The following is a 26,354-nucleotide window of genomic DNA, read 5'->3' on the forward strand; positions in this document are numbered from 1 at the left end:
AGAGTAACATGACACAATTCCTGCCACTGAGTTAGGTCTGCCTGCAGTTTGTCATCCCTACGGTTTAGTTTCATATGGACTTCTGCTAAAATCCACTTGCGTAAGTCCCTAAGCCATGCTGTTATATCCGGGCCTCTCTGCCCCATCCAAGTGATAGCCACTCTGCACTTAGCTAGGACCAACATCAGTTGTAGCATCTGAAGCATGGTTCATCAAATCCGAGCAGAGGGTCAACATTGTTCAGAAGGAAAAATCAGCAGAGAACTCACCAGAAATCCCAAAGTGAGTATAACAGCACCGACCATTGATTGATATTTAGACTAAAACCTGACATGACCTTTTATAAGTGCTCCGTTTTCTTACCTTCAGAACATGGCATACACTACAATGAACTTTAAATGGGACCCTATGCCCAAGTCCTCTAATGGCAGCCACAATATGTTACCCATGTTGTGCCCATGTTGTGTGGGGAGGGGGGGGGGGGGTGAGGCCCCTCATATGCTCATATTTGTCAGGGTGTGCTCAACCTAGCCCCATATGTTTTTCAGGACACGGGAACCATGTTTCAGAGTCCTGCAATGACTGCCACAATATGTTTTCATGTTGAATTCAGCCAATCAAGATTGACTAGTTTCCTTTACAGTGGCCAATCAGAGCATCTCTGGACAACAACAGTCAATCTATACCTATTTTTAATCTGTTATGACTGCCAAAAGCATTCTGTAAATGCAAATCATCTGATTGTGGTGGAGTGGATTTACACCAAATCACAAAAAGCACGCTTTCTGAGTAAAGTTCTACATTTTTTAAAAATGTTCATGGTTAGTTTTGTTAAAATCCATTCAGCCATTTTTTCTGGACCAGCAACAGAAGTTTCCTATGGGAATTAACCCACAAAATAAATATTTTAGAACAGTCCCTCTTTCTTGACCCCCATTTGACAAAGCACCCTAAGGCACTCAAGGAAGAAATTGCGGTCGATTAACTTTTTGGGGAATGCTTTTTGAACAGTGCCTAGTTATTATCGAAAATAAAAATATGCTTAATATATTCTCTTCGAATGTAAGCTTGAACATAACCATAACTGCCTAGTGGTGACGTCACTAGAGTTGGGCGCAGCTCTTGGAGTTGTACTCTGCTGAATTTCGCTGCATCACCCAAAAACTCCTTACCCCTCACCTACCTTCTGCTGCCACCGAGCCATGTCGGTGGACTGCTTGTCATTAAAAGGGGGGTACAAAAGGGGGGGGGGAAGGGGGTGGTGATGGACGGAGCATCTGAACCAATCAAACACTCACACCCAGTCAACAGATCTGGGTTTAATCCATCACTGTTCTTTAGCCCACTCTGCCACCCCAGTTCAAATATGGCCATATGCAAATCAGTCTGACCCTGTGCCTCATGGGAACAGTCCAGCCCGAACTGCCAAGCCATGCCTTCCCTGGACCAGAAACAAACTCCCTTGGACCGGTTTCTGGCATTCCAGCCGTCTTCAGCCAGGCTTGCTTGAATCCAGTGGCAAAGTGAGCAAGGGACTCACGTCTGAGCATACCCTGCCAACTTATGGTGGACAAAGCGGTACAAAAGGGGGAGGTGAGGAACGGAGCATCTGAACCAATCAAATACTCACACCCAGTCAACAGGTCTGGGTTTAATCCATCACCGTTCTTTAGCCCACTCTGCCACCCCAGTTCAGACATGGCCGTATGCAAATCAGTCTGACCCTGGGCCTCATGGGAACAGTCCAGCCCGAACTGCCAAGCCATGCCTTCCCTGGACCGGAAACAAGCTTCCTAGGACTGGTTTCTGGCATTCCAACCGTCTTCAGCCAGGCTTGCTTGAATCCAGTGGCAAAGTGAGCAAGGGACTCACGTCTGAGCATATCCTGCCAACTTATGGCGAACAAAGTGGTGCAAAAGGGGTTGGTGATGGACGGAGCATCTGAACCAATCAAACACTCACACCCAGTCAACAGATCTGGGTTTAATCCATCACCGTTCTTAAGCCCACTCTGCCACCCCAGTTCAGATATGGCCACATGCAAATCAGTCTGACCCTGGGCCTCATGGGAACAGTCCACCACGAACTGCCAAGCCATGCCTTCCCTGGACCGGAAACAAGCTTCCTAGGACCGGTTTCTGGCTTTCCAGCCGTCTTCAGCCAGGCTTGATGGAATCCAGTGGCAAAGTGAGCAAGGGACTCACGTCTGAGCATACCCTGCCAACTTATGGCGAACAAAGCGGTACAAAAGGGGGTGGTGATGGACGGAGCATCTGAACCAATCAAACACTCACACCCAGTCAACAGATCTGGGTTTAATCCATCACCGTTCTTTAGCCCACTCTGCCACCCCAGTTCAGACATGGCCATATGCAAATCAGCCTGACCCTGTGCCTCATGGGAACAGTCCAGCCCGAAATGCCAAGCCATGCCTTCCCTGGACCGGACACAAGCTTCCTAGGACGGGTTTCTGGCATTCCAGTCGTCTTCAGCCAGGCTTGATTGAATCCAGTGGCAAAGTGAGCAAGGGACTCACGTCTGAGCATACCCTGCCAACTTATGGCGAACAAAGCGGTACAAAAGGGGGTGGTGATGGACGGAGCATCTGAACCAATCAAACACTCACACCCAGTCAACAGATCTGGGTTTAATCCATCACCGTTCATTAGCCCACTCTGCCACCCCAGTTCAGGCATGGCCATATGCAAATCAGTCTGACCCTGTGCCTCATGGGAACAGTCCAGCCCGAACTGCCAAGCCATGCCTTCCCCGGACCGGAAACAAGCTTCCTAGGACCGGTTTCTGACATTCCAGCCGTCTTCAGCCAGGCTTGCTTAAATCCAGTGGCAAAGTGAGCAAGGGACTCACGTCTGAGCCTTTTGTACCACTTTGTCATTAAAGGGGTGCATGATGCAGCGGATGATGAGTAGAGCTGCAAGCCACACTGCTGTCCTGATCCTCCCGCTGCAACCACTCCTGCTCCTCACTGCCCTCACTGAACACGGAGGGGCTGGGGCTGCAGAACCGAGTCCAGTGCTGGGAGACAGCCATTCAGCTCCCTGTTTCTTCCTGAAGGAAGTGTCCAGCATGATTTGGACACCGCTGCCTGGCGGGCAGGAACCATGCCTGTAAACTTTCAGCTCCATAGCTGCTCACTCACTCAGGGCAGCTGGGCCTTGCGGCTAGGTGTGACCGCTCCCCTCCAAAAAGGGCTTGTAGTATCCCCTGACCTGAGAATGTACCACTTCGGAGGCATCACAATACCCCAGGACAGGTCAAGCTCCATGGCCGCATCTCTCACCCTCTCCAGCCCAGGTCAGTGACAAGGCAAGGCTGCCTTAATCAGGTCATTTGAATCTTCTCTGCAATGGGGCCAATCAGTGCACCAGACTCCTCACTTCCAGTGGTATCACAGAGTCGCCACAGGTGCCAGACATGTGGCGCCCACAACAAGCAACACGTAGTGCCATTATACTTTTGCAGAATTATAGGGGGCGATTGAAAACACAGCTGCTGGATATGGATCAGATCAGAAACTATGCAGCACATTTACTGATTAGCATTCAAGTGAAATTGTTATACCCACAAACACTTGTGGATTATAAAAAAAGAAATGCCCATTTAAAGCAAACAGTGCTGGGGTGGGCAGTAAACTCCATTACGTGATGGTTGGCAGACTTTTTGCCAAACTCCGTGCTCCAGGAGGAGCATAGAGTAGACAAAACTCCATGAACTCTGCAGGCAGAGTAGCGTTCACTGCTCTCCCCTAGACGCCACCTGTGATGCCATCAGTGATGCCATAAATGATGTCATAGAACAGTGGTTCGCAACTTGTGGTCCAGGGATCCAGGGTGGTCTGCAACACCTACTCAGGGGGTCCGCAGCTGGTAAAATATGTAATAAAATTAGCAGACTGCTTAAGTACGCATAAAAAGACTAGTAAAATTTAACATTTAAAAGTTTCAAATGTTCTGTAAATGTGAAGGATTTGAAAATTGGAGGCTAAAATAAAGTTGGTATTTGCAACTGATTTGTGGGAGCAATGTAAGTATATTGAACAGAATATAGTATGGATGATGGATGATTTTTGTGTGTTTTTTTGCATTTCAAGTCATCCAAATTGCTTATGCCGTGGTCTTGGTATTCCAATAATCACTCATTGGGGGTCCCCGGATTCCAATAATGATTCAGTGGTGGCCTCCAGACTACAGGAATAGTTAAGTCAGGGCCCACAAGATTTCTACTTTTTTTACCAATAACTTTGGTGCTGCTTGATGAATCTTCACTCTTTATACTATAGTAGGTCCAGCTGCTGTGTTAAAAGTTTCAAGGTGATCCTTCAAGTGGGGACTTAGAAACGTGTTAATTCCCATAGGAACTTTAAACAGGACTACAGATAGAACCGCTGCATGGAATTAGACCAAATTAGCAAAAAGGTAGATATGGCTACGCAGATCACGTTTTTTTGTGATTTGGTGTAAATCTGTTCAGTAGTTTTAGAGCTATTAATAGGCAAAAAATAGAGATATCATTGGCAGCGGATTCTTCAAGAGAATTCGCATATCCCTCCTGAAATCTGATTGGCTACCAATACTGTCTAGAGATCAGCACTATCTGCGCCAACCTTGGCGAAATACTCGAAAATATCGGAGCGAGCTACAAGAGACTGCATTTCCTTGAATGCCAGTGGCGAATCTTGCCTGAGAGGTCAGCGGTGTGCTCCCACATCCTCTTGCCTACCAATACTTCAACTAGGAAGTGTTGGCAGCCATCTTGGGACTTGGCTTCAAGTCAAGTCCCACAAAAAAAAGATGAAAAAAAGAAAAGAGCCCAGGGTAGCGACAACATGAGCCCCTGGTTGTTAAGCTGGGGTCTCCCAGAGACCCCGCTATGGCTAAAAAGCATTTATTTGAAAACAATCTCAGAAATCTCAATGGCCGGATCAGTGAATTTTTCTGAGAGTTAAAAAAAAACGTGGTCACTCATGCATTCACTTTATTTGGCTGCTGGTGGGCCAGGTCCCAGGGGAACTAGGGGCCGGAAAAGGAGGGGGCGCATGTGCCACACTCCTAGGGCTTATAGTAGCTCCGGGGACCGCTGCCTCCCCATGTCTTTAATATAAATAAGTGCGGGGCTGCTTGGACTACCCTGCAGCCCCAGGTACCACCACCCTCCAGGGCTATATTTAAATACAGTGCAGGGGTTGCACAGACCCCCACTTAGCCCTGAGGACCACCATCTCTTCAGGGCTTTAATTAAATACCCTGAGGGGGATGAGTGGACCCCCAAGCAGCCCTGGGGACATCCACATCCGCGGGACAGACAATTTCAAGAAATGCTGAGGACAAAATAATGAAGGGGGGCTGTCATGGACCCTCAGCCCTGGGGCCCACTTCCTCCTGTAACGTAAACATTGGAGGGGTGTCACCCGGCCCTCCTTCTGGAGTGATACATGGCCCGGGGGACCGCCTTCCACCAGGGCCTGCTCTTGCAATGTCCCGGGGTGTCCACTCCTTGGACAGTGCAGTTTGCTTTGGCTTTGCTGGAGCTTCCCACCAAGCCACAGCAAACACTTTGGTTTCAGAAAGCGAGAGCTCACAAATGCTCTTGCTTGCTGAAAGTAGAACAATTGTCTGTTTCCCTGCCCGCTGTCAAGCAAATTGATTTGAAATCCAGGGAGCTGCATGTTTAGCATCCCCCTGGGTTTCAAAGCAACACCGGGTCCCACCAGAGGTAGGGATCCAGCAGGGACCTTGAGGCTGCCCCTGAAGTCCCCAATGGAGAGGACTGGCCCCAGTGGATGGTGGACCCCAGGGCAGAAACTGGGCCGGTGATGAAGGCTTGGGAGACCCCTCCCCTTTTTTATAAAAATATAAATAAATGCTGGGACCCCTTGGGATTGCTGAGAGGTTGTTGGGGGCCACGCCCCCTTTCTCCACCACTCTGCAAATGCGACTCCTGGTGCACTGCTGGCTTTGGGAATGAAGTGTCCTTGGCTCCAGGGGATACTTGGGGGCCAACAAGCCCTCCTATTACCTCCAGTAAGTCCCACAGAGGTCACACCCTCTTTCTCCACCACTGTGCAAACACACCTCCTACTCCAATGCTGATTGGGGGATGCAGTCCTCTTGGCTCTAGATTGTCGTTTAGGGCCAACACGCCCTCCTGTTACCTGTAGTAAGTCCCACACAGCAGACTTGCTGAGAGGAGTTTGGAGGTCCCGCCCCCCTTTCTCCACCACTGACTACTAGTTAAAAAAAACATAAAAATCACTTAAAAAACAAAACTTTAACGCAAGGTTATAGCTACGGAAAAGAATTTGCAAAACCATAGAAATTCACTTAAGACACCAAAGGCTACAGGGACATTATAGTTAGGAATTAGAATTTTTTTTAAAAACTTAGAAATTCCCTTTAAAAAACAAAGGTTACAGGGGCGTTATAGTTAGGCTCAGATATCACACTTACAAAGCCAGTGAAACTCAGCAGTTATAGTTAACTGAGCTAACTATATCTTACGCCCCGCACTGCACCGATTATTAACTCAAATATTACATCACTCAAGACATGGTCAGTGATATTAAGGATGACATCACCAATGACATCTCAAAGGCCAGTTTCACAGCTGAAACACGTCCTAGTTTGGCTAACCTTGTCTCAATAAACTTGTGCAGTGGGATTTCCGAGTGTAGGTCCTGTTCTTGACTGTGGAGCAGGTTTTTTAGGTTTTTGATAAATGTGCTTAATATATATATATATATATATATATATATATATATATATATATTATATATGCTCCCCTCCCCGAGGTACCGACAGATTCAAAACCCCCGCTCGCGTATGCTCGCATACATGAGTGCTGACACCAGAGTGAACCCAGAGCCCGCCTGTGAGATTACTTCACGGCGCAGACTGCAAGGAAACGACAACGGAGTTTAAGGATGACGGCCGAAAGGATAAAAGGCAGAGAAGCATCTGCTAACTTGATTTTTAAAAAGATTAATGCCGAAACTATCACCAATGCTAACAACCAGTCAGCAGTAGCAGCCCCGGAGAAATGCAATATAAAACAGATGGGCAGCCAATTAGAAAAATTAAGGAAGAAAGAAACCAGCCGGTGGTGGGAGGCCACCTCACTGCAAAACTACCTGGAGGTCGGCAGAATGCCCCGAGGTCTAGCAATTTTCATTATCCCTACCCTGAATTGCCCCAAACCCCAACTGTTAAAAGACTGGACAGATAACACAAATACCTGCTCTAAGAACATGCTCCACATGTTAATAAAGAATGCCTGGGACGAACACAAGGAGCTCACTGAACAAATAGAGGCTCTAATGACAGAATTCTCCAAATATCCTGACCAAAGTGAAGTGAAGAACGCACTCAAATTAATTGATGACAGGATTACAAGCTTTGAGAAAGGAGTGATTGAAAGGAAAGAAAGAAAATTCTTCAGAGATGAAAAAGACTACAAAAGCGGCAGAATTCTGACATTCGCGCGCAAATTTGACAAGATCAGAGCAAACATGGCAAGAGACAGAGCTTTGGGAATCGTGGACAAAGGAATCAGTGACTCTGCAACAGAAATGAGCTCCTCCTTGGAATCAAATCACAGCACTGCCTCTAACCGGGGGAACTTTCTTCTTTACGCGAGGAGGTACGTCTCATGAAAATGAACAAGGAACAATCATACAGAGGAAAACATGGGCGGAAGAGGCAGAGGCGCCAGCACAAAAGCGAAAAAAACAGCAGAGGAGAAGAAAGAAGCAACAATACTGGCAGCAACACTGGCATGGGAACGAGAAGCCAGGATGTGAGGAAGAAATAATGGCTGTCAACACCCATCAGCTTACAGTAATGAACTTATCATGTAGATCTATGACTAATGCAGAAGAAGAGGTTTTAAAATTTGGTTTGTCCTTTTGTCCTGATAATGGTGCTGATTATGCTGACACTAGAGTTGACCTTTACAAATTTGTACGGAAGGTTAAGTTGTATAAATTACACAGCTCACGACCTAACACGTTGCCCACTCATGACAATACACAGATTCAGGACATAACCACCTTACCTACTTTAGGGATAGCCGACATACCTGCCATAATAGATTTACAGGATTTACTAGACCAAAACCCCACATCGAATCTAGCACCAGACCCACTCCAACCAGAGGGGGATGACATAACACTTCGCTCCCTAGGACTACCTACTAACACAATGAGCCTGACACAGTTTAGAGCCCCATCCAGATATGTACCTCAGACACCCAAAGACAACATAGACATATTTCACGAAACAGTCAGCAACGACATACTTAAGCTCATGGACACTAACCCTAAGAACAAAAACATAAAAAGAGAACATTGGGATGCCATTTCCAACCTACAGAAAGATGACAATATTGTCATCAAAGCCTCCGAAAAAGGAGGAAACATTGTAATAATGGACATGGAAAAATACATAGAGGAGGCACTCAGGCAACTCAACAAAACTACCTGTTATGAGAGGGTCGACCTAAGCTACCTAACTAACCTACAAACCAGATACCACAAACATCTTCAGGACTGGTCAGATAGTAAACTGATTAGTTGGGACGAAAAGAAATTTCTACTTAATGAGACACCTACCACACCAACATTCTATTTACTTCCCAAAGTGCACAAAGACCCTATCAACCCCCCAGGACGGCCATTTGTTTCCTCCAAGAACAGCTTACTGGAAAAAACATCCGAGTACGTAGACCATTTTCTCTTTCCTTATGTCAGGGACCTGAACTCACATCTCAGAGACACTAAGGACTTCCTGCAAAAAATACATAACATACACTGGGAAAACAACTAATGGATGGTTGCTTTAGATGTAGAAAGCCTCTACATGAGCATAAGACACGCAAATGGACTCTGCCAGTACTTCCTTAGAGCTAGAGACATCAAACTATTTGACCACACACGAATGCTACTTCAAATGATTGAGATCTGTCTCACTGAAAATTTATTTATGTTTAATGGGAGATGGTATAAACAGCTGTAAGGCACTTCGATGGGTACCTGCTTCGCTCCTAGTTACGCAAACCTGGCGGTCGGCTGGTGGGAGGAGCAGGTACTCTGGGGTGAAGAATTAGAACCATGGTCCAGTAACATTCGACTATGGCTCAGGTACATCGACGATATTTTCTTTGTATGGGAGGGAGGTGAGAGTGAATTGCTTGATTTTATCAAGAGACTGAACGGGAATTCGATGAACCTGAAGTTCACCATGCAACATAGCCAACACAGCATTGACTTTCTGGACATTAGGCTCACTATTGAGGAAGGGAAACTCACTACTGACCTATATAGGAAAAAATCAGCTGGCAACTCCATCTTACACTCAGCAAGCTGGCATCCACCTAATTTCAGATGGAGCGTGCCCTATAGTGAGTTCCTACGCGCCAAGAGAAACTGCAACACAGAGATCACATACCAGAAGAACAGACAAGATATGATGCAAAGATTCAGAAACAGGGGCTACCCTTGTAAACTGTTACAGAAAGGGGCAACCAAAGCTGATTCCATCAGTCACCACGATGCACTTTATTCACCAGCCAGGCGCATCAACACAGTGAATAACTCAGAAACACCAGTCAGGTTCATCACCACCTACAACACCCAAGCTAACCAGCTTAGGAACATCTTGAAAAAGAGATGGCACATCCTCACACAGGACCCCCTATTGAGAGACAAATTGGGTAAATCACCCTCGATAACATTCAGGAAAACCACCTCACTGAAAGATATGTTAGTGAACAGTCACCTTCAACCCAAAACAAAGAAAACTTGGCTAGATAAGAAAGGAGGGTTCTATAAATGCAGTAAATGCAAGGCCTGTAGTCACAGTCAAAATGTTAGTGAAGTCTCACTGAGAAGGTGGCAGATCACCAAACACATAACCTGCAACACAGACTTTGTAGTTTATGCAATAACTTGTCCGTGTGACAAATGCTATATAGTGTTGTGTTTCTATCTAGGACCCTAATTTGATATTCCCGATTTATGCCCTTATATGGTTATAATAAATAGTATCCTTATAAAGGCATAAGAATCATATCCATATTTAGTCGTAGCCCATGCAGTCCAAATGCGGCAAGGCTACTCCCATAGACTCCTAGAAAGCGCAACATGTTCTTTAAACAAACCAAGCCTCCAGCAGCCCGGGAATTCCCCCTGCTTTTGTTTTGATTTGCACAAGAACTCCTGGAGTCCAGAAAGAACTGTTAGTTCTTAGTGACGTCTTATGTCCAACCTTACGTCAAACCCGGCACCTTTCAGGTATAAATATACCAACGTTGCCTTAAGTAAACACACGGTGGTTTGGAGCAGAGCGGCTATCTAGTTACCCGAAGCCCAGCTGATGCGAGAGCCGAAGGAAGCCCCCCTCCCTTTTGACGCACTGAGAAAGACGCTGTCTTTTCTCCAGCCGAGAAATTCCAGCTCCAGTGTTTCCAGTCACCCTTGCGAGTTGCTTTGAGATCGAGTCCTGGGATACGAGATACAAGACCTCCTTCATTCTAGAACCAAGGTATGGAGCTGACTAAACCCTTAAGAGATTTCTTGATTCAGATTCCTTGGCAAAAACCAACTTATCTTAAACTGCAACTTACTCCTTCCCACGTATTAGGCTTAGGTCAGTTACACCGGGGTAGGCGTATCTTAGAAGCACCAGTTGAGTACGTTAGTCAATGTTTTTATGTATGTATATATTTTATCCATTTTAAAGTATCATATGGCTAAGAAACCATATCAATGCTTTTACAGTATTATTTCATAATACTCCTTTTACTGTACGCACTTTACTTTATGATAAGTATTGCAATTGCGGCAATTCATTTCTCTTGCATGAGAAAGAAGACTGCTCAAAAAATAACACCTTTTATTGAAAACGTCCGTCTCTCTATTTCTCTGCACTCTGGTGAAACTAAGTACGCACAATTGACTGAGTGAAATAGCTGTCTATTGTTTTTACACGACTCTAGAGATACACTCTTTATTCTGAGGGAGCAAAGTTGTCATGTTTATGCGGTTGTCAGAAACTAATCCCTTCTTGTCTAAATCAGGAGAGTTAACTCTTTCTTGAACATTCGAGAAAGTTTCTAGTGACCTCTGAGCTAGCTGGCAAAACTATTTAAGTCTAATATAGTCAGTAGAGACCTAGATGACCTCAGTCCTACGTCTAAACTGCTGTCTATATTATTCCAATGCGCAGAGCGTATTGGGAATATAGGAACTACATTACATGGCGCCCAACGTTTGTTAAGGCGATAATCTAACGCAAGACACTAGAGTAACTCAGTCGTGCTTTTTCACACAGACCCCTTTTCCCGTAAAAACTCCAATAGATGTCTGGAGTGGGTAAAAGGTTAATATCCGCCGGAACTTATTAGGAAGAGATTCCTATGTATTAGTTTTTGGTTTAGTCAACGTTGAAGGATACAGTGTTCCAAAATATTGTGCACCTAATCTTTGTTTCCTTGAAACTTGCTCTGCAAAGCAAAAATAACTTTCTGTCAGTAAAATGCCGGAAGGTGACGAAGAAAGAGATGCTTTAGCAGCTCAACTCCTAGCGGATGACACAAGTCTCCGAGAAGAAGACCTGAATGCTATAATCATTCCGGTAAATGTAAAAAGAACTATAACTCTTAAACTTATAGAAAATGGACTAACACCGAGAGGTGGTACAGTCATATTCGTGGTAGAGGCCCATGAATATCGGCAGACAGAGGTATTCTATTCATGGATACATTTTCCAGCAGCACACACTGTGACACAAGATTTCCACTATTACAAAATAGAGGGACCTCCGGATGAATAAGCTCCTTTCGAGGATGTTGAAATCCCACTAACCTACCAAGAGCACCTGCTCTGGTTTAATGGTGCCCTAAAACATCAAAATCACATCACCAGGCTAGGTCCACTAGGTAGACCAGGAGCCACATGGCCGGTTCTAGCCAGCTACACACCACATCCCGACATTGAAAAGATGTCAGACCAAGAACTCTTAGCTCAGCTAAAATTGTTCATTAAAATACATAGACAATTGGTCCAATATGTAATGCGGACTTCAACAGTCCAACCAGCAATGAAAATTCCACAGACCACCCCTCACCAGGGGAACACAAATAAAATCACACCACAGAATATAAATTCAGCCATTGGCAAAATACCCGCAAAATGGGAACAAATTCCATTCTGGTTAGCCCAGAAAATAACTCAAATAGAAGCGGTATTTCCTGATACTACACCTCATGAGAAACACAGAATTCTGACTATCTGTCTTCCAATGGAGATCGCACCACATGTGGAGGACTGTGACACTTGGGGCACAGTCTTTGCTTCAATTTACACAAAAACACATGGGGTTCTGTCCATGGCGGTTATACCAGGTGTGCTAAAACAGATTCAAAATGATTACGGTCCAGAACCTGCTTTAACTCTGGGTATGAAATTACTGATAGACTTCAAGCAGGTCTCGGCTATATTATTAGCCAACATAAAAGGAAAAGCAGCATCTGTGGCGATCAGCCAGAAATTGAAAGAAACAGATATAGCAGAACAACCTTTTGAACTTGCCAGATTCATAGAAAAATCCTATGAAGAATTAGGTAGAGATAGTTTGGGTGGGAAACCAGTAAAATCCCAACTACTTGAAAATCCTGAAAAACATTTATTAAAAATAATCTAAACACTCCAAAAAAGAGTTGGGATGGAAATAAACAATCCACTCCCAAAAAAAAACGATTCCAGTCCAGAGGAAGGTCTCCTCAATGGAGAGATAGATCTCCAGAACGAGGTGGAAAGTCTCCCCAGAGGGAGCCCTCTGAGAAAAGATACAACCTTAGAGATAGGGATAAATTTAGATTTTTCAAAGCCTGCTGGGCAGAAAATCTGGATTTTATTAAGGACACGGAGGCTAAGATTATGCAAATCTCATTTATTGCGTAGCTCACAGCAGCAACAATGAGAGATCTAGAACTTGAATAAACATTCCAATAGAGAGGATATAGTCCATGAACACACAGTAGACTTCCTTCTTTGTAAGCGAACAAGATAACTTCAAGAATAACTTAGAAGACTCTGAATCCAACGTAAAATCATAGGAAATTCATCCGAGACTTCTTTTGAAGAAATTAATCTGAAAAAGAAGAAGAGCGGAAAGGTAATAAACATTCGCAGGGTGGGAACAAAAGAGGTGGAATAATCTTAGCCTCCGTGTCCTTAATAAAATCCTGATTTTCTGCCCAGCAGGCTGTGAAAAATCTAAATTTTATGGCATGACACGGAGGCCAATAATATGCAAGTTCAAAGTGTGTTCAAAACATTATCAATGACATTTGAAACAGGTTTAAAATAACATCTTTTGAAGATACATTCATTTGACCAATCTGCAGCCCTAAGGATATCCTGAAGGCCGCCACCCAAAATAAAAGCTTTTGAAGCTGAAGCACCTCTAAGGGAGTGAGCTCCGAAAATTGAAATATCAATTCCAGCTTCTTTCATGACATCTTTAACCCATCTAGCTAATGTGGGAGAGGAAACAGCTCTATGAGGGAACCTGTGGGAAATGATTAATTGATCTACAGAACCCCTTAGACCTAAGGTCCTTCTCTCGTATTACAAAAGACACCGTACCACACACAAGATCTCATTTTGAGGGAAAAAGGGATAGAAAACAGAGGTTGACATAGTTTTAGTCCGTCTTTTAATGAAAAAGCAAACACCCTCAGGTTGAAAAGCTCTATTAGAGACATCTAAGGCCTTAACATCTGAGGTATGTCTGAAGGAGACAAGGCACAGTAAAACAGTTAATTTAAAAGACAATTTCTTTAACGACAGAGAGGAGTTCTCGCCCCAAGAGGAAAGTAGTCTGAGGACATCTCTCACGTCCCAGAGAGCGGAGTATTTTGGTAAAGGAGGATTCAAAACGCGCATACTCCTCATAAGTTTTTTGGTCAGAAGATTCTGGCCTACCGAAGAACCATCTAGCAAGCAGTGACCTGCAGCAATAGCCAATCTATAAACGTTAACGGTCCGATAAGCCAGACCCAAAGCGAAGATTTCAGTTAAGAAATTAAGTACTTGAACTATATCAGCTGAAACGGGATCGTAACCCCGTCAAAGGCACCAGCAAACCCATTTACGCCAAGCCAATCTATATGCTTTTCTGGTACCGGGGGCCCATGATTCTGACATGAGCCGGAAAGCGCCTTCCGAAAGTCCAGGGATCTGCCACTGTCTCCTGAAATCTTCCAGGCCATCAGACACAGGATGCCCTGAAGAAGAAGTGGATGGCACTCTCCGTGAGGACCTACCAGTAGCTCTTCGAAAACGGGGATGAGGATTGGAAAATCCACACTCATTTCCAGCAGGATGGGGAACCACGCTTGGGAACTCCAGAGAGGAGTTACTACTACTATGGATTCTTTGTTCCTCTGGACTTGAATGAGGAGGCGAGGAAGCATGGCAAAAGGTGGGAATGCATAGGGTCTCAGACCAAGCCAGTTCTGAAAAAAGGCGTCTATTCCCAAGGCCAGAGGGTCCGGTCTCCAGCTGAAAAATTTGGGAAACTGAGTATTGAGGCAGTCCGCAAAAAGGTCTATTCCGAAGGGACCCCAGCGAGATTGAATCGCAAGAAAAATGTTCCTGTCTAGTCTCCAGTTGCTCGAGTCTACATAGTTCCTGGAGAACCAGTCTGCTACCCCATTGTTCAACCCCGGAATATGTTCGGCAACGACCGAAATGCCCTTGTTGAGGCAGTAGGCCCAAAAGTTCTTGGCTAGGTCCGAGAGGCCCTTGGAATAAGGGCCACCCATTTTGTTCACGTATCTCACAGCGGATACGTTGTCCATGCGAAGCATGACCGAGCATTTCATCAGATCCTTGGTTAAACTCTGGATAGCAAAGGATCCCGCCAGAAGTTCCAGGCAGTTGATATGTAGATCCTTCTCCTGTGGGGTCCAAAGTCCCCCGGTCGAGGAGTCGCCGCAGGTCGCGCCCTAACCCTCCAGGCTCGCATCTGAGTGAATGACTAGGTCTGGTTCTTCTCCGAAGATTGCTCTGCCGTTCCAGGCTTCTGCATTCTTCAACCACCATATGATCTCTTTCTTGGAGTCTGTGTCTAGAGAGACTATTTGAGAATAAGATGGATTTAATCTGAGGGCTTTGGTTTTGAGCCTCTGAAGCGCCTGATAACGAAGGGGACCTGGATAAATTGCCTGAATAGTTGAGGACAGTAGACCCAGTATCCTTGCTAGGGTCCTTAGAGGAAAGGAGCGGACCTTTAGCACTTTCCTCAACTCTTTCCTGAGTTTCCTGAGTTTGTCGCCAGGGAGTTTCAGCTCCGCTTGGAGAGTATTTACTGAAAAGCCCAAAAACTGAGTGACTTGGGTTGGGGACGTAGAGGATTTCTTCGTGTTTATCACAAAGCCTAAATGTTCCAGAAGATTTATGGCAAGGGTAGTGTGCTGAGAAGCGACCTTTTTGGATTCGGCCATTATCAGGATGTCGTCGAGATAAAGAATCAATCTGACCCCTTTGTTCCTTAGCCAAGCTGCTATGGGACGAAGAACCTTGGTGAAACACCAAGGGGCCGAAGAAAGGTGGAAGGGAAGGCTGCAGAACTGCCAAAGTTTGCCCTCCCAGAAGAATTGAAGAAATTTTTGGTGAGGGGGCTAGATCGGGATAGTCAAATACGCGTCTTTGAGATCCAGGCGAGTAAGCCAGTCGCCTTTTCTCAAAACATCTCTGAGAAGATGGATTCCCTCCATTTTGAAATGTCTGAAGACCACCCACTGGTTCAAATCTTTGAGATTTATGACAGGTCTCATTTTTTTGTCTTTTTTCTCTACCAGGAAGACGTTGCTGATAAAGCCAATCTCTTTTCCCTCCCGTATTGCACCCTTTGAAAAAAGGTCTTTTACTTCTTGGGATACTAAGGCAGAGTCTCTTTGCGAGAAACGTATTTCTTGGGGGAGTCTCTTCTGGACGGGAAGGTCTACAAACTTTACTTTGTATCCCTTGACGGTGTCTAGTACCCAAGGATCCTGACTCACTCAGGTCTAATTCCCAGAGAAAAGGGCTAGTCTCCCGCCCACCCTTATAGGGGTATCTGAAGGGTCTTTGGGAGATCTTACCGGTAGAGAAGGGTCTCGTCTTCCTTTCATCTCTAAATCCTCTTCCTCTGGATCGTTGTCTTTGGGGAAAGAAGGATGACTGGAAGCCATAACCGGACTGAAAGGACCTTCCTCCTCGTCCTCCAAAGGGTCTTGTTGATCCATTTCCACGGCCGGGGAATCGACCCCGCATCCTCCTAGCCCGGGAAAAAACACCTCTGTTATTGAAAACCCTCTTTATATCCTTCTGAGATTTTTGGATGGAGTTAAAGACTCCTACATATTTGGCCATATCCCTAATGAATTCCTCTCCGAAAAGGAGACCTTGGGAGGAAGCACCGCCTTCTTTGTTAGATAGCTCAGCTAGTTTGGGGTAAATTTTGAGGAGTACGCTCTTACGCCTTTCGTTAGAAAGAGCAGTGTTCGCGTTACCCAGGAGGCATATAGCCCTTTGCGCCCAATGTCGCAGTTCTTTCGGGTCAATGGGAGAATCAGAAACATAGGCTCCTTCGGCCATTTCAAACATTTTGGTCAGCGGGCCTGTAATATCCAGCAGTCTGTCTTGGCAGGACTTGAGTCCTCTGTCAAGCCCCCTCCTCGGGTCTTTCCCCGTCTTGGCAATAAATGCCACTACTTTACTGTCTAGTTCGGGGGTCATGGCTATTTTGTCGGGGAGGGAGAGGGTGGGGGCATTCGGACCTGAGGCGGGCCCTGACCTCCTTTGGCATTTCTTTGCGGAGCCAAAAGGATAGATATTCGCCAATATGTTGGGATGGTGTCCACTCTGGGGAGAGCGGATGTTTAATGAGGAGCGGGTCAAACATATGTTCCCCAAAGGGGTCAAGTATTCCCATCTTTGACCCCGAGGCCCCTGATGCCTCACCAGATAAGTTTCTAATTTCGCCTTTCTCTTCATCGGAGTTAAACTCTGAGGACCAAGACAGGTCAATTTCGTCTTCGACTCCATCGTCGCTATCAATGGGGATAGGAAGGCTAGGGCCTCTGAATTGCCCATCCAGCGTGCCCGAGGCACCAGCATTGTCACCGCCAGAGTGTGAATCTGAAAACATGGGCTTAGCGCTTCTGGGTTTTTTAACATCTTCAGGCAGATTTGAAGTGGACTGTCTTTTTCTCTGGCTCGTTGAAGGCTCGGTAGGATCCCCTCGGGTCCTCATAGGTGGCCAGCTTGATTTTGCCAGGGTTTCCAATTTTTTGTTAATGGTGTCAGCAAGGGATCCCATTACCTTATCTATCGTTTTGTTGATAAGGCCTTCCAATTTATCCTCCATAGAGGAGGGAGAAGGGGCAGAAGGCATAGTGATAACATAAGATCAAAAAAGGTAGTTGGCAAAGGGAACAAACTGACAATGCAGGAATGTTGAGAACAAAATGGATGTTATGTAGTCATGACAACAGGAGTAATGGTAAGGGTCTTTCCTCTAATCATTTGAGTAAAGCTTGTAAGTCCTTTGTCAATTTTGTGTAAGTCATACCCTTTAGTCCTTCTTCAGTGTTTATAATCTGTGTTCTCTCTTTTTTTTTTGTTTAAATTAATAGGTTGTCTGAGGATGTGAGGCCCGATAGCGTCGGAGAGGCCGGAGAAGGACGGGTAAGTTTGGGTAAAATGTCAGAATCGGACGGGAAAGGCCTCGCGCATACAGCGAAGCTCATTTCCCGGTCCTTGCGTTGATCCCGGTCTCCATGGCAACGCAGCGCGGCCCTGAGTCGAGGAGAGACCGCCGCAGCGCCGCCATGGAGACGCGTGTGAGTCAGGAGCACGGGGCCGGTGTTCAAAAGACGCCGGTCCCGTGCGAAGTGGTAAACGAACTGTTTCGAAGTGCGCAGGCCCCGTAAACGGTGCACCGGTCAGCAAAGTTTGAGGGCGAGGGTCCGAAGACGCAGGGCCGCAAGGAAGGAAAGAACCGCTCGGCCTTAAGGAGCCGAGGAGGTGGAGGATAGAGAGGGGGCGGGCGGGGGGGATGCACTGTGCGCCGCCTCCTCATAGCAGGGGATCAGAAGCGAAGGCAAAGCCTCGGAAGACCACGGCGAGAATATCGAAAAGACACACGTAGAGAGGCACAGGGTTGCCCAAAGGGAAATAATCAATAGAGAAAAGCTTAAGGAACAGGGTAGATAAAATAAAAATAGGCTGCTGATTAAATGGAGGGGAGGAGGTGGGTGGGAAAAACACACTCAGTACAGCCTCCCTCAACCCAATTCGATACACACAGAAGAGCACAGACAAATACAGTGCGGAGAGCAAATGTAAGGTACTTATCTTGTGAGCAGCAGCAACAAAGAAGGAAGTCTACTGTGTGTTCATGGACTATATCCTCTCTATTGGAATGTTTATTCAAGTTCTAGATCTCTCATTGTTGCTGCTGTGAGCTACGCAATAAAGGAGATTTGCATAATATTGGCCTCCGTGTCATGCCATAAAATTGAGAAAACCTGACAGATATCAAGATATTGATACACGTCCCTCTCGATCTTTTCAGACTTCCTCACAGAAATTGGAAAGAAGAGGACGGTCAGAACACAAAGAAGAGCACGTCAAGTCCAAAGACAAGGAACCTGGTCATCAAAGTAAAAAATTACAATTTCCAAAGAAGAAGGTAGCTAGTATTAGAATAAAACATGCCGAGGATACTGAGGACACAACTGAAAAACAGAGAGTGAGCCCAGACAATGCTAGACAGCGCAGCAGAAGTAACCATAGCTCGCAAGATCCTGATGAATCTTCTGGAGACAGTGAACACGAATGAATACATTCAAGTGGAAACTGCAGACACCAGAGTTAGCAAATCCCATAAATTATACGAAATTACATTGTGTATAGAGGGGGACAAAACTAGGAAAATGAAGGGTCTCTTTTGGGATAACCTTTCAAAAGGCTATGACATCCTGTTAGCTGAGAAAGACTGGCCACTAGAGTTTGTCAGGGAGTGCCCTCATGGCGAAGAAATGATTATGGAGAAGTGGAGAAGTGTGGCTCAATGGTTAGAGCGGCAGACCCTCATGCAGAGGTCTAGCCCGGGACCAGGTTTCAATTCACCGCCTCGGAGGGTCTTGGGCTCAAAATTCCACGGACCTGATAATTCTCGCCTCGGTGCCTATTCCAATCATGGAGTCCCACTCTGGGCAATAGCTTGCTTAATCTCCACAATGGCCCCCACAACGCTAAGGATGCCTGGCCTCCACCTTGGGGGTGCCCAAGAGTGGACACATCACAGGGAAAGCCAGGATGGGTTCCACAGCGGTATTCATACAAGCGCCTTGAGACCCTTGCGGGTGAGTAGTGTGCTATACAAGTATCAGTTTACATTATGCCTGCCTTCTCAAATCATATTCCAATTCATAAAAAATATACATTTGCAAGAAAATTGGCAGTAGCCCAAGCTCCTGCATCATATAAAAATCATGTAGGATGGGATGAGGATTCTCCTCCTCACAAAATCCAGTTAAAAAATCAACCCACTGCACAAAGGCAGTACCCAGTTAAACAAGAAGCTAAAAAACAAGTCAGGGAGATCCTAGATCAACTTGAATATCAGGGGGTGATTGAAACATGCACCTCACAAATGAACAATCCTTTATTTCCTGTCTCAAAGCCAGACGATTCATATCGTCTAGTTTTGGACTACAGACACCTAAACTCCTGCTGCAAAACATTTGCAGTACAGAACTCACACAGTGCAGCACTAATGAATAACATTGTGCGTAAAAAGTATAAAACGGCATTAGATATCTCTAATTGATTCTTTTGTCAAAACATAGTACCTGAAAGCAGGTATTTGACCGCTTTCTGAATAATGGGGTCGCAAAAACAATTCTGTCGACTCCTACAGGGATTCAAAAACAGCCCAGAATTATTCTCAGCAAGAGTAACAGAGTTACTACAAATGTATGATGATGAGGCATTATCTTATGTCGATGACATCTATCTTACAGACGACGACCTGGAGACTCGCTTGAAAAGAGTGAACACCATAATACTTGGGTTCGCATCTGAGTGTTACAAATTTAACTTTAAAAAGTCACGAATTGCCCATCTAACTGTCCTGTTTTTAGGATATGAATTATCAAGTGAAGGCAAAAGCCTAGCAGACAACTTCTTAGAGAAGTGTGCTGTACTCCAAGCTCCAAAAACGCTGAAGAACTTACAATCAATACTAGGTTTCCTGAATTTCGGAAGAACATACATTCTAAATTATGCAGAGAGGGTTAAACCTCTCTATGAATTAATAAAACCTGATTTCAAACCAATTAATTGGACTCAGAAACACACAGAAATTTTAAGATCATTAAAAACAGACATGTTAACTAAAACAAAACTGCAAAACCGCGCAAATGAACGCAACCTTGTAATCCGAGTCATCCCAGGAAGATGCGGATTCACGTACCTGACCTCTAATGAGGGAGAAACTGTACCAATAGCTTACAAATCACACTTGTACACACAAGCTGAAATGAAATTCAGTTCTACTGAAATAATTCTAACTGCGGTTCAAACTGCTGTAGCAAAAGAAAGAGCCCTAGCCCAAGGCAAGAGCATATCTGTTTTAACAGCAGTATCAGCCCTTGAGGCAGTGACAAGACCACACATTCCAAATGCAGTGGCATTAGATCCAAAATGGATACAATGAGACAATTCTCTTGCTGCAGAAGACGTGAAACACGCGTTTGATCCAAAAATGAAAAGACTAGAAGATCTAGAATACGAAAATGAATATCCCCTGCCAATCGAAATTCTGCCTCTCGAACAGTACACATGTGTAATCTACATGGACAGATTTGCACAACACTACGATGTAGAGGAAAAATCCTACAACGCAGCGTGCGTGATTGTTGAAGGTCGCTGGCGCTTTGGTAAATTCAGACCATTAATTACCAAAACTGAATCACTCAGAAACTGTTCAGCTCAGCGAGCTGAAATAAGATCTCTAAAGATGGCGCTTGAAAATGCCGATCGTGAATTCCCGACACTAATAGTGTGCGATTCGCATTACTGCGTCCAGTCTTACAATAAGAGCATGCAGACCTGGATTCAAAACGGTTACAAAGATGACACAGGTGCCAAAATGAAGCATAAAAAGCTCTGGGAACAAGTAGTTCTTTTACAGAAAGAACTACAAAAGACTCACGTGATACATACACTGAGTCATCAACGTGATGGCGTTCCCGTTGCAGGGAATTCATTGGCTAACAGAGCCACAGCGGAAGCGGTTCAACCGGCTTCCGTAGCCACAAAAAAGCGTTCTAAAAAACACATAGACGGAGAAACCATGCTGGCGGTAAAAGCCTCATTAAAAGGCGACTATGCAGCATTACCTCTCGGCTATCCACTCAGTAACACATACATAATTGATGCAAACTCCGTTCCTTTTGCTCAAATCCCTGGAGTGGGGGACAGAGTAATTCCAAACACGAACCGGAGAGTCTTATTAATAGCAGACGCACATATGGGAGAGGGTCTAAGGCACCAAGAGATAGTAAAATCTCTAAAAGAATTACAATCAGAATACTGGTGGCCGGGGATGAGCTTGCAAAATTACAAATTTGCAAAGGATTGTCCAGATTGCAACCGAGATCGCAGTCGTGAACCGGACCAGACTAGTGCCAGGACACCTCTATTAGAAAGCATAAGGCTATCTATACGCAAAAATCCAGCAGGAGAAATGCGATCCCATAAATATTAAGACTAGATTCACTTAAAATGCAGACACCAGCGCTCGGCTGACACCAGAACTGTTATAAAAGATTTGCGAGTCTTTATCGGCACATACGCAATTGGCATGCTACATTCTGGCCAGGGTCCTGCGTTTAGCTCTCGAGCTTACAAAGAGGCCATGACCAGCATGGGCATTGCATTGCGGTACTCTTCTCCCTTTCATCCTGAGGGAAATGCGGTAGTGGAAAGTAAAAACCGTGACATAAAGCAATCTATAACGGCAAGGGTATTAGGTTCGGGTGATGGGTGGGTCAAACATTTAACAAGTGTCCAACATAGTCTTAACAATCTGCCAAGAAATTCTCTAAAAGGTCGCACTCCCTACGAACTATTGTTCGGTACTAGAATGCATATTCAGGACTTAGATAGTCACACTTCAGTGGTAGAAGAAAAAGCCTTTGATATCAAAGACCGTTTGGCTGTTTTACAGGACTGAAACCAGAAGAAGTCTCAGTAATATAAAGTTAAAGCCAACAGCCACTAAAGAAAAACCACCTGTCCCAGCAAGACCTGTCTGGATTCCAAAGATTGGGGATCTAGTCAGAGAGAAGATCGCGGTGAAGAAGGAATTTGGGCCTTCTTACAGAAAAGCAGTACCTGTCTTAGCTGTCAGCGGAACAAGATCAGTTGTACTACCGCCCCTTGCTGGTAAAAAGGAGAACCGAGTTGTATCCATCGACCTGGTAAAACCACAATCATGTGGCCAATAATAAGTAGTAGGCCCAGTGGACTCCCAAGAAATAGCAGAAGACCAAATCTTGCTACAATCCAAGAGGTTCAAACTGAAAGACTAATCACATTTGATAAACCTGCAGTGAATAAAAAAGGACTATGCAACAAAGCCATGGAACTTGTGCCTCTTGAACCCAAATTGCAACAGTTCGTCAAGAAACACCTGTCTACAACGATGTAGTCTCAGACTATGCTAATGAAACAAAGAAAAATGCAAAGACTAATGAGAATCCGGAAGCAATTCCAACAATTGACAGAACTGCATCTGGCTACTTCACCAATCTCGATGACTTTTCTGAAACGCCAGCAACAAAAACTTTCAAAGACAAAGTAACTGAACTCTTTCACCAACTAAAATAAACTTATCTTATCTTATCTTATGAATTTTGGATTGTGTTAGGTGTACTTTTCCTCCTGCTTTGGCTCATCATGGTTTTATGTTTGGGTAGATTCATTGATGGAAAATATAGTACAATGGACACAGCAAGCCAGAACATCAACTTGGTCCTAAAGCCTCACAGATCCTCTCACATCGAGAAACGAGAACTGTCATCAGTGAACATCACAGCCAATCCAATACCCGGTGGGGTAGCATGGGACAAAACGGATTATGAAATCTATGGCCCGATTGAGCTCTTGAAATATCCACACCAATTTAAGGTTTCCTCTGATGATTGGGACTTTAAAAATATTAATAATATGATGTCAGATTTAGTAATGTCAGCCAAATTCACAGAACATGATTACTTACAGGGTACATCTAATTATGAAGAAATGTACTGTTTTAACCACTATGGTCATCACTATTTGCATAAATCTGCTCAACCTAGAAATGTTTTAAATTATAACCAATGGGACATTGTCCAAACACCGCCTAAAAGCAGCTCAAAAACATTTTATGAGAAATTCATATACTTCTCAGGGTTTAACAACAGTGATCCAGAAACGTTTTATTTTAAAATGTTAAATAAGACAGGAAAGAAAACAATGTTGACAAATACTAAATTGATTTATTCTGAAACATTTTATGAAAAAATGTCTACATTTGGTTTTGAATTTTTTAAAAATAACATTGAAACAAAAACCATCTGGGGTTCAAAAGACTGGCAGGTATAAGGTCTAGAAGCACTATTTAGAGCCTGCATGATCCCAGAACAGATAATATTCCTGAATGACACAATTCAGCAAACAACCTGTCTTGGTTTAGCCAAGATAAAAGACTTAAACAAACCGTCTATTCCGAATCCCATGCCTGATAGTAATAGCATCACAGATGTGGAGATAGACGTATCTCATACTTTACACCAAAACTGAACAAATCCTGATTGGAAAAAATGGTTGATCTGGCCCACAGACACAAATAACTGTCAAGATAGATTCCTGAACAAAACACAGGGGTTTAAACAGACAAGGCCATACCCTAGATACTCCCAGAGACAACACCCAGGGATAGTTACAACATACAGTGTAGGGAAACTCTGCCTCGAATGGCTACAGAAATCCACACTGGCTGAAATTAAGCAACACTTGACTTTACTTAAAGACGGTGCTGACTTGCGTGATGTCATACTGGGACCACGCAAACAGCGTCAAAAACGTTTCATATACGCCGGTATATACGCTGCTTACAACGAAGCTTGGAAAGTAACACAAATTGAAACAGCTGAAAAAATAAGAGAAATTGATCGTATAAATTTGGAAAAATCACTTTCTGTTGTGGACAATGGGTTAACGACTCTGTCCTCCAGAATATATTCACTGGACAGTATTGTATCATCTGCTATTGATATAATAGATCAGGACTTGCTAATGTTACAACATGGCCAGTCCCAATTACGTTCTATTGTACAGCTAGGCTGGACGTTGCAAAACCTGCGTTCAGGCTACGTGCCATGGCGTTTAATCAACACAACTTCATTATTCTCTATCTTTAACCTTACTGATAAACAAATCAGTTTGGCACAAAAAGGAGCAGACTATACGATTCTGAGCATTGAAAAACTTGAGAGATTACCATTGACAATGTCAGAGAGACCTGTCATTGAATGGATAATACATGGAACGATTACAATCCCAATCCCAATAACAACTTTCCAGTTTAAATACTGCCAGAAATATATACCAGCAGGCCTGTCAGAAAGGTTGGGTAAAGAATACATCAAGTCAACATGGAATTTACCTTATACACACAAATGTTATAGTGAAGGGAAAAAAGAGGTATTTCTTAGTGATAACAATTGTAAAAAATCACTAAGCGGTACACTTCTGTGTCAAGGTATTAACTTGCATGGAGCCTGCGAAGGGTCATCAAATATTTATTTATTTATTTTATTTTATTTATTTTATTTTAGAGGTTTTATATAGCGCTGGCTGGACCCGGGGGTATCAGAACGCTTTACATTTTAGAGACAAGAAAGGTCAATAAACAGGGGACATACATAGCATCAATGTAAATAAACAACATAAAAGTCTCCGTCTGACAGATTTAAAAAAGATAAATATGGGAAATAAGCACAACAAAATGTGTAAGATGTGATAAATCAAAAATATCAAAAGGCACAAATTGAAAAAAAAAGCGGAAAATTGCAGGGTCAGGATAGGAAGGATAGTGGTTCGTTAGGTTGGTAAGGAAGAGAAGTGGGAGGGGCATAAATGGGAGGGGATTGAAGGGGATGCGGGCTGAGGGTGGACAAGGGAAGGGGGAGTAAGGAGGAGTGAAGGTGGTAAACAGGGAGTGGGAAGTGACGAGGAGAAAGGGCGAGTAAGGCTAAAAACAAGGGAGGGCGAATGCATCTAGGGTCGGACAGATGTAGCCAGTGGAAGAGAACAGATATGGATTAGGGTCCCCAGTATTTATTGAGGAGATGTAGTTTGAGTTCTTTTTTGAAACAAGAGTAGGAAGGGTTGCAGCGAAGGTCAGTTGGAAGGGCATTCCAAATGCAAGGAGCGTTGCCAGAAAAGGATCTAGACTGGGTGGTTTTCTTTTTTAGAAGGGGGGGGATAAGAAGGAGGGTGTTAGTACTTCTCAAGGAACGGGAGCAACCGGCTTTAGTGAGTTTACTAGCGAGGTAGGTCGGTGTATTCTGATGGAGAATTTTGTGTGTAATGCAGGCCGTTTTGTAAATGGATCTACCTTCAATGGGGAGCCATTTAAGGGTTTTAAGGGCAGGGGATATGTGGTCGAATCGCTTGCAGTCTGAGGTAAGACTAGCTGCAAGGTTAAGCACAGATTTAAGAGGTGCTAGGTGGATCTTGGGAATTCCGATGAGAATGGCATTGCCATAGTCAATGCGAGAAAGAACAAGGGATTGGACTGCTAGTTTGAAATCATCGATCGGGATGAAGGGCTTGATTTTCTTAAGGTGGCGGAGAGTGAAGAGGGCTCCTTTGGCAGAATTATTGATGTGTACCTTGAGGGTTAGGAGGTTGTCCAGGGAGATCCCTAGTGATTTGACTGAGGAGGACAAAGATAAGGAGCAGTTGAGGGCGTTAAGGTCAGAGATCCACTTCTGAATGGGGAGCTGGTTATTTTTAGGGGTAACAAGAATGATTTCAGTTTTTTTAGGGTTGAGTTTGAGGTGGTTACTGTGGAACCAGGATTGGATCTTGATGAGAGTGTTGTTGAGTTGAAGGATGTCAGCATGAGTTTTAATCTTATAATAGAGTTGGGTGTCGTCAGCATAGAGATGGTAGTTGATCTCGGCTTGTTTAGGAATGAGTGTGAGGGGTTCCATGAAAAAGTTAAAGA

Source organism: Lissotriton helveticus, chromosome 4_1 (genome assembly GCF_964261635.1).
Source record: "Lissotriton helveticus chromosome 4_1, aLisHel1.1, whole genome shotgun sequence".
Lineage (NCBI taxonomy): Eukaryota > Metazoa > Chordata > Amphibia > Caudata > Salamandridae > Lissotriton > Lissotriton helveticus.